This window comes from Odocoileus virginianus, chromosome 26, assembly GCF_023699985.2.
Source record: "Odocoileus virginianus isolate 20LAN1187 ecotype Illinois chromosome 26, Ovbor_1.2, whole genome shotgun sequence".
NCBI lineage: Eukaryota > Metazoa > Chordata > Mammalia > Artiodactyla > Cervidae > Odocoileus > Odocoileus virginianus.
The window spans coordinates 7,717,695-7,727,690 of NC_069699.1; the positions used below are offsets into that span (position 1 = coordinate 7,717,695).

At 38.6% G+C, this 9,996-nt stretch overlaps 1 long non-coding RNA gene across 2 annotated transcripts in view; it reads left to right on the forward strand.

Annotated features, from left to right (window-relative positions):
* Positions 1-5,828, forward strand: part of LOC110136113 (uncharacterized) — a 382,942-nt gene extending 377,114 nt beyond the window's left edge. For both annotated transcript variants that reach the window (XR_011483775.1, XR_011483776.1), the window contains 2 exons: positions 2,511-2,738; positions 5,675-5,828. This is a non-coding gene — a long non-coding RNA (uncharacterized lncRNA). The remainder of the gene's footprint in view (positions 1-2,510; positions 2,739-5,674) is intronic.
* The last annotated feature ends 4,168 nt before the right edge of the window (positions 5,829-9,996 follow it).

Consider the following 9,996-nt stretch of genomic DNA (forward strand, 5'->3'; position numbering starts at 1 on the left):
TGGAATATCAACTGAAAATGTTTCATGGCCAACATGTTTTCTGCTGTCTAAGCCTGGCAGATTTCAATTAGAGGCCTCATGTATTACTCTGGTCTGAAAACCTCTTACCTTGGCAAAGGAAGGGAGAACCTGAGGAATCATGAATGGTCTTTGGAACCTCTGTTTGCTTTGCTTTGGTTGAGCTTCTCAATTCTTGCATGTTAAATTATTATTAATAGTAAAGCTTGATTGGTAAGGGTATTCATTTGCTTCACTCATATTTTACAATCAGTTCTTCATATTTGTTGAGAAATTGGGGAGACACATAGACAGAGGTGGCGCTTCCCACGTGACTCAGCCAATGTAGGAGACGTGGGTTCAATCCCTGTGTCAGGAAGATCCTCTGAAGAAGGGAATGGTAACCTGCTCCAGTATTTTTGCCTGGGAAATCTCATAGACGGAGGAGCCTGGCAGGTTACAGTCCTTAGGATTGCAAAGAGTTGAATACAACCGACTAACCAAGCATGGATACAGAGACAGAAGGTCAAAACTGCATATTTCTTCTTTCTAAGCATGGAATCCACCAAAACTGAAACGTGGGATGGGCAAAATGTTTTACTCTCAACCTGTTACTGTTTTTCATAGTATTTTTTACATACTTAAGGGATTTGGGGGGAAATCCCACCACTTAAAGTGTAAAATGTTCACCTAGTATTTAACAAATCATTTTGTTTTGCTTCTGTTTCTCCTTACTCTATACCCAAGTAAGTTATTATTGTTAAAAGTAGCATGTACTATGAAATTCCTCTAAAAGGTTTTGTTTCTATCTGCCTACTTACCTACTGGGTACCTACCTACCTACTTACCTGTATTTTTTGTTAAAGGAGAACACACACATTATAAAGATCATCTAACCTTGAATCCTTTATAATGTATGTAAATAATTTTCAAATGATAAATTGTTATTTATTTAAGAACTACTTGCAAGATCCTTAGTTAGGATTGATTTGACAAGCATCAGAGCCTTTGGTATGCTAAAGGATGGGGAAGAAAATGAATAAAATGTGGTACACAGCATTCCCAATCCTAACATTTTAGTCTCCAGTCTAGTACTTTATGCAAACTACTAGAGTGTTCATTCTGCCTTATATTTTCTACATGCAAAACTCCTTACAGTGTCCTAAGCACTGTTTTAAGTGGTGAAAAGAAGAAAAAGGACAGAAAATCTTACCTCAAAGAGTCCACATTCCAGTAACAATGTGGGGCATTGTTAAATGTACCAAACTCGGTGTAAATTGCCACTTGGGGACTTGGAAGAGGAGGCAGTAACTCTGCTTAGAGCAGCTAAGGAAGGTCTTCCATGAAGAGGAGACCAATATACAAACAGGGACCTCTAATTCATGGTTTATAGGGAAGTTTTAAGACTTGACATTTCATTATTCAAAATAACACCTTGAATGGAGTGCAGAATACAACATCACACCTGACTAAAACAGTCCTAAGGAAGAATCACAGTTTCCTTGGTAGTTACATAATAGAATTCAAAGAACACGAAGTAACAAATGAAGTTGTGTGGCTCACAGTCCTGACCCCAACACTGTAGACCTTAACAGAACATTGTAAATATGTGAATTTGCAGTGACATAAACTCTTTGGGTTGCATTTTCTTCTTCAGATAAGAAGTGGGGTTGAATTGCATTATCCAATATTTTTTGAAGACAGGAATCTGAAACATAGTTCAATGTTACCAAGACTAAGAAAAAATTTATACCAAAAGGCCTACCCTAGGAGGTATTGGCTTAGCAATCAGGCAGCAGTTGTAAGAAGACTTATATAAGAGGCTGAAAAGAGCAAAATATCTGACAAAATTTTACCTCCAGTAACTAGGAGGCAAATCACATCCCTTACATACAGGAGGGCATGGGGGAAAGTTATGAAGACAGAACATGTTATTAACATGTGTAGAATATCACTGGATGCCTTGGCAAAGTGTTAAAAAGGGGATTAACTCCAGATAGAATGGGCTGATTTCTAAATAAAAATGAAAGAAAGCAAAAGTTCTATTAGAAAAGTATACTGCTTCTAAATCTAAGGCTTTGAATGGAAATATGCTCACTAAAGCTGGTCAACTGATTGAAATGATGTAAGCAAAAATCAACATGAGTGTTATTACCTACATAAGTTAAAATTTTTCAGTGAATTATTTTGCTTCAGGGAAAAGATTGAAATAAATATGTTGATTAGTTGGTATTTGGGATTGTCCCCCAAATGACAAGTAAGTAAGTGAGTTTTGTTTGGCCGTTACATGTGTTATTGCAGATAATGTCTTGAAAACACCCTAGAGAAAGAATCAGAGGTGTAGGAGTGGCGGGTGGGTAGGGCATGGAGGAGTGCTAGAAAAGTTTAGAAAACCACCATAAGTACATAGAATTCACTGAAATCACACTATAAGAAGCCAAGTTAGTTTTGAAAGACAAAGAAACCAAGAGCTTGAGACTTAAAATGACCCTTTGGCTCTCAAATTTCTGCAGGGAAGAGGCAGAATAAAAAAGTCGTATGACCTTCAAGGATGGCCAAAGAGGATGATGGAAAAAGAACCATCTCCCAGAAGGCACTGTCTAGAGACCCAATGAGCAAAAACAAGGTTTTTCTTCACAAGACCAGAATCAAGACTTAAAGAATTCTCTGTATCTGGAGAATGGAAGACCTTAAGAAGGTCTGCCGAGAGGATTTTAAAGTTTGCTCCAAACCTATGAGTGGTATGTGTCTCCCATTCTTGCCACTTTCCAGAGGGGCACTGTGGTTACTCTCTCCTGTGTAATCTCTGTGTTTAGGGGTGGGTTGAGAGGGTGACAGGAAATTCCTTTTAATTCACAAATTTCTATAACATTCTAGGAAAGCCCTTGTGGACCTGATACAGTAATTGCTACACATCACTAGGAGATCCTAGACTTTGAAATAAATTTGTTGATTACTTCGTATTTAGGATTGTTCTCCCATGACAAGTGAGTTTTTTATTGTTGCTTGTTTTCTAAATGTGCTAGAAGAAGGGAACAAAGACCTACGTGGTGATCATTAGGATGAAAAATTATGGTATTTATATATTTATATGTCTGAAATTAAAAAATATCAAGGATATCTGACTTTAATAATTAGCGTTCATGTCTAGGTGTTTGATAGCTCAGCAATGCTTACATGAGTAATAATATAAAGGTATATATACTATATAAATTAATGTGCACTGATTCTGTAGCATTTTATTTTCTTGCCTACACTTCAGGTAAAATCAATAATTATATTTTTATATAAAGTCTGTCCCCTTTTGAACTTTGTGTTCAATCAGGATCAAACCTGGGTTTCCTGCACTGCAGGGGAATTCTTTGCTGTCTGAGCTGCCTGAAAAGCCCGACATTAGTAACAGACTAGATTAAAGTATAAAATAGAAATGTATTCAAAGTGCTGACAATTTGAACGTGAAACAAGTGCAAAAAGTCAAAAACTGTAGAATATAGATTTTCAGAAATGTTATTTTTCTTCTAGAGTATTTATTATTTTTATTAAAAATAAAATAATCAAATCACTAATTTGAATAAAGTATAATAAATTAATTTTCATTTATATTTTTTAAATTTTAAATCAAAGTCATGACTTTTTAGATGTAAAACTAGACACAATTCTAGCCTTTAATGTCCATCTAGTTTCCAACGTAAGCCATCAGTATTGCCCTTTAGGCATGTTATACAATTTTATCATATACAAATACAAGACAGCCCATTAAATTTGGATTGCAGATAAATAGCAATAATTTTTCATGCATGTGTGCTCCAGATACTGCATTAGACATACTTAATCGAAAAAAGTTACTCATTTTTTAATCTAAAATTTAAATTATACTGATTGTCCTATATTTTATCTGGAAATGTACATGTAAATTTAAGAGTAATAGAATTTGCTTATTGCAACATGTTCCAGAGTCACTAGATACAACTGTTGCAAATAGCAGGGTGATACATAAGTGAATATCTGAGGAGGAATTAATTGAAAACCACAAGTAGTAGCAAAACAGACACTTGGCAATACAGAGAACATATTTCAATATATTAAAAAAAATTAAATTCACACCCGGAGGATAGATATGACATGTTAATTAATTTGTGTTTTCTCTTACTTCAGTGCTTCCACTGCTCAAATTCTGCCTGCATTCCAAGGCCGCATCTGTCTCCATACTTAGGTATTTTCAAGGTAGTCAAACATAGGTGTCTTCTGTCTCTAGGCCATAAGGCAGAAGTCTTGGAGAAGGGTTCCCCTAACACCTGGGACCTAAAATGGGGTTAGTTGTGGGAGTGGGATTTAAGTGGTATGACTTAATACTGTACCATGCCTATTCTTTCATCTTCAGTGTCTCTGAGGCATATGCATCCCTTAATGTGTGAGTGTGTCCTCATAAAATCCTGGGCTCTCGAATGCCCAGGACCCAGAGTAGACCTCCCATATAGCCAGGTGTAAATTTAGATAAATTAAATTTCTGTCCACCTACCCATGCTCTGACAGTTTTCCGGTCCTCCTGTTGCCCCCCTAATCCATGTGCGATGGACTGTGGGCAGAAGTATATACCACGGGTCATGTGGGTGCCGTCTCAGAGCTGGTGTGGCATCCTTGAGGTCTCTCCAGTCATGGCTATGTTGAGATGGCAGCACAAGGCAAGACTCGAGGGCCTCCATTTCTGATCGAGTAGAAAAGAGCATAGCACCCACCCACATTAAATATGTAGCCCCCCAAGAAAGTCTGTTAGGGAAAAACAAAAGGATTTTGGAGGTTTATTCCTTTCCTGAAAGCATAGCCTGGCATAATCTGAATAATTTCAGTTCTATAATTTAAAAGAGTTTTACACATTCCCAGATTATGTACCCACTTGAGTTTCTTTTTTTTTTTTTTTTGAATTGTAGTTTGTGCTTTGTAAATTTACATTTAAATATTTAATCAAACTGAAATTTTATTTTAGTGTTGCATATACTATACTTGGGCTTCCCTGGTGGCTCGGCAGTGAAGAATCTGCCTGCAATGCAAGAGACCTGGGTTCAGTCCCTGGGTCAGGAAGATCCCCTGGAGGAGGGCACGGCACTCCACTCCAGTATTCTTGCCTGGAGTATCCCATGGAGAGAGGAGCCTGGCAGGCTACAGTCTGTGGGGTTGCAAAGACTCGGACACAACTGAGCCACCGAGCGCCCTCACATTCATGAAGCATTGGGCCTCTTACACCAGTAACACTGTTTCAGGTTAAGTTGGGTGGTGAGCAAAGATACAGGTTAGATGTGGTATAGTTTGTTTTTTTTTTTCCATTATTCTTTTCCTTAACTATGTGATATGTATCGTAAACATCATATAAAAGTCAATACAAAAGAATCCCAAGATCTAGCAACTTGCAGGCCACAGTCAAGTCAAAATGACCGAGGCTTTAAGGTGGAAATGACTCCTTGAAATCTCATAGTGATTTGATAGCTGATTCAGGACCGAAATTCTGGTCTCCTAAAACCTATTCTTGGCATTTTTACTCCAGTATATGTTGCTGTCTCACAGACTAGCAGAGGGTTTATAAATCAGAGAATCTAGGTTGTGCTTTGGTAACACAAAATCTGTAAGAGTCAGTGGCTTAAAACACTTTTTTTTTCTTGCTCTGTTTATTTGTGTGACATAGGTCAGTGTTGAAGTCTACTCCACTTCAGGGATCCAGTCTGATGCAGGCTCTATCACTGTGGAGCTGGACTGTCTGACCTCTGACCCCCATGTGTCTTTGTGGAGGCCAGGGGAACCCAGAGGATTTCACAGAGGCTTCTCACTGCCCCGGCCCAGAAGCGGTATGTACAGTCACATTCAGTTGTCCTTGGTGAGAATTTGTGATGTGGTCACTACTGAATGCAGGAAGGCCAGGGCATATGCTGTCCTCTAAAGGAAAGAAGAAATGGGTTACAACTGCATGTGATGAAATGGAAGTAACTGAATTGATAGACTGACGATTTATTTTTTCATTTTTAATTGTATTGGAGTATAGTTGATGTACAATGTTGTATTAGTTTCAGATGTACAGCAAAGTGATTCAGTTATACTCATTCTTTGTCAGACTTTTCCCCCATATGAGTTATCACAGAATATTGAGTGGGGTTCCCTGTGCTATACAATAGGTCCTTGTTGGTTATCTATCTTACATATAGTAGTGTGTGTATCTTAGTCCCAAGCTCCTGATTTATCCCTCCTCCCCTTTGATAAATTTGTTTGTTTTCAATATCTGTAAGTCTGTTTGTGTTTTGCAAATAAGTTCATTACATTTTTAAAAATTAGATTCCACATATTAGTGATATCATGTGATATTTGTCTTTGTCTGATTTACTTCACTAAGTAGGATAATCTCTAGGCCCATCCGTGTTGCTGCAAATGCATTAGTTTGTTCTTTTTTTATAGCTGAGTAATAGTCTACTGCATGTACCACATCTTCTTTATCCATTCCTCTGTCAAGAGACACTTAGGTTGCTTCTATGGTTTGGCTGTTGTAAACAGGGCTGCAATGAACACTGGGGTGCATTCTTATCAAAGGATGGTTTTCTCCAGATATATGCCCAGAAGTGGGATTGCTGGATGATATGGTAGCTCTGTTTTTAGTTTTGTTTTTTTTAATATAAATTTATTTAATTGAAGGCTAATTACTTTACAATATTGTATTGGTTTTGCCATACATTGACATGAATCCGCCATGGGTGTACATGTGTTCCCCATCCTGAAGCCCCCTCCCACCTCCCTCCCCATCCCATCCCTCAAGGTCGTCCCAGTGCACCAGCCCCGAGCACCCTGCCTCAGGCATCGGACCTGGACTGGCGACTCGTTTCACATATGATAATATACATGTTTCAATGCCATTCTCCCAAACCATCCCACCCTCACCTTCTCCCACAGAGTCCAAAAGACTGTTCTATACATCTGTGTCTCTTTTGCTCTTACAGGGTTATTGTTACCATCTTTCTAAATTCCATATATATGCGTTAGTGTATTGTATTGGTGTTTTTCTTTCTGCCTTTCTGTTTTTCACTCTGTGAAATAGGCTCCCATTTCATCCACCTCATTAGAATTGACTCAAATGAATTCTTTTTAATGGCTGAGTAATACTCCATGGTGTATATGTACCACAGCTTTCTTAGCCATTCATCTGCTGATGGACATCAAGGTTGCTTCCATGTCCTGGCTATTGTAAACAGTGCTGCGATGAACATTGGGGTACATGTGTCTCTTTCAGATCTGGTTTCCTCGGTGTGTATGCCCAGCAGTAGGATTGCTGGGTCGTATGGCAGTTCTATTTCCAGTTTTTTAGGGAATCTTCACACTGTTCTCCATAGCGACTGTACTAGTTTGCATTCCCACCAACAGTGTAAGAGGGTTCCCTTTTCTCCACACCTTCTCCAGCATTTGTTATTTGTAGACTTACTAATGATGGCCATTCTTACTGGTGTGAGGTAATAGCTTATTGTAAGGTATTGTTTTGATTTGCATTTCTCTGATAATGATTTTGAGAATCTTTCCATGTGCTCTTTGGCCATCTGTATCAGACTGGCGCTTTCTTATCTGATGATTTCTCTCCCACAGAAGCTTCTGGTTTCCTAACAAATTTCTGACATCCTGTGTCTGTACCCTTATCCTGAGAATTGAATCAAAGGATAAGGATACGTCAAATCAGTGATTTGGGCTCTTTGTGCTTAAAATGGTTAAAATAAGAAAAAAAAAAAGAAGATGCAAAAATGGTTTAGAGGCTTGCTCACAGCTCTTAGGGATCTGCTTTATTTCTGAGTGAAAGAGATCAGAGTCCACCAAAACAGGGTAATTTCTTGGCCTGAAAGAGCTCACTCAGCTTCCTCAAAAATTTGCCATTTTTTTTTATATTAAAAAAAAGTGTTTGGTGTCTGTGTTAAGGGAAAAATATGAAGCAAAAATGTAATTGGTAAACTCACAGAATTTTTAATTCTCTTTGCAAAAGGAAAATTTTGCCTTAACTTAAAAATACACACATAACAAATGTTTTGTATGTTTTTTAGGGTGTATTTATTTATTTTTTTTATTGTTTATAATTTCTACCAGGGAGGCAAAGGTCAACCAGTTCTTAAATAAAGATTAGTAATCAAAACAAAAGAAATTCTGAAGCTGATGTAGCATCCTTGAATCTAGAATTATTCCAAAATGTAAAATAGAGACATGTTTGATAAGCAATACAGATTTAAAGACTTACCCTCCCCAGGGATAATCCTCCAGCTTGGGGACCACAGTCTCCAGTAGCTTTCACTGTGTGTAACACAGGTTTGCCTTCAGTACTCCACTCTGCTGTCATTAATATATTGAAATATCCAGTGTCATGAAAATAGTCCCCATGACTTATTATATAGAAAAACAAGGAGTGCTTTATGAAGTGATATGCATTTTTCAATCCATTTATGCAAAATAGACCTATATACTTATGGATATGCACAGAAATTGGCTAAGCATAAAAGTGATGGCTGTTGGTGGTGGTATTTTGGGAGATTTTATTTTGTTCCTTTTTAATTTTGATTCCCACCCTCATTTTTGTGTGTGTGTGTGATAAATCTCTATAGATTTTGCAAGTGCACATTTATTTCCAAAGTTAAAAAAATTCTTCAGAGAGTAGCTTTTGAGAACAAATTGTACATTCATGTCGCGTATAAATCTGTACATCGTCCTTCTTTAGATGCTGGATATTGGCCTACAGCTGGGTTTCCAATTAGATCATAGTACTCTTGAAATAGTAACACTGAATATGTTTTACCTTTTAAACACATATGCGCGCACACACACCCACCATTGAAAGTTATGAAGAACAGTTGAAACTGCCAAATGTGCTATATTTTATTAGAGATGAATTGTAGCTGTTTTATTCTAGGGGCTAATTCACAGACCTTTAATGTTATGTCATTGTGAGGAAGCCAGATATATTATTTCAGTTCTGAATACCTCGGTAACCTTTTTGTCTTCCTTTGTGTGAAAAAAGGGAACCGTGTCTATTGCAGAAGAAAATGCTGTATCTCAGGACCAGGAATGTAGAAGTAGAGACAGGATTACAAAGGGCTTTGGCAGATGCTAGGTTATGTTCTGGATCATTCCTTGCATGGCAGGAGGGAACATTTTCCTCTGCCCTTCCCAAAGAGTCCCCTGATGCTTCTGCTTCATTGCTGCTTTCAGTTCTGGGCTCAGTTTTTAAAAATCAGAAGCATCTTCCATGAGTTCCATAGGAATCTGAATCCACTTCATGCTGAAGAGACCCCAGAGGGCAGTGCCCACCTCAGGCAGGTAGGGAGGCCACTGGACATCCTGCCTGAGCACATGCCTGCTCTACAGAGTCCCTGCATCTGAGTGCCCTCCTGCCTGGATCACAGGCCTCGACTCTGCAGAAGTCACGGGCCCCTCAGGGCACTAGAGACAAAGAAGGAAGATGCACAGTACCCTGGGGGTGGGGGCGGGGGGAGCAGGAGCCCAAACCCCCAAATACTAAGGTTGTGTCTAAATGCGGATATTTCTATCCCAAAAGATGCTGAAAAGAAATATGCAGTTCAGCCAACAGCCTTTCTTGTCTTTCGATGCTCAGATGAAAGGTTTCCTAAGCTTCTCTGCAGCTCTTTCTTCTGATTGTCCCTCCTCTGATTTAGATGCATCTCCAAGGAAATACTACACAGGTTCATTTTTGAGGAAATTTCTGAGTTTGCCCTGTCAGCCAAGCATCACCGTGTGCATGTGCCGGCCAGCATTCATTTCTGGTCTGCCTGTGGGAACACCAAGGGTTCGTGAAGATCATTTTCTTGTACTGTGCACAGCAGACTCCAGAAGGATCTGTGCCATCAGAACATTTGGTTTCTAGGCTCCCAAGTCCTCTTTGTTTTTGATCGTGACATTTCTTCATGCTCAGATGCATACGTGATGTAACATTCTTTGTTGATGTTCTGCAATGTGTTTTAGAGTTATTTTGGCTTA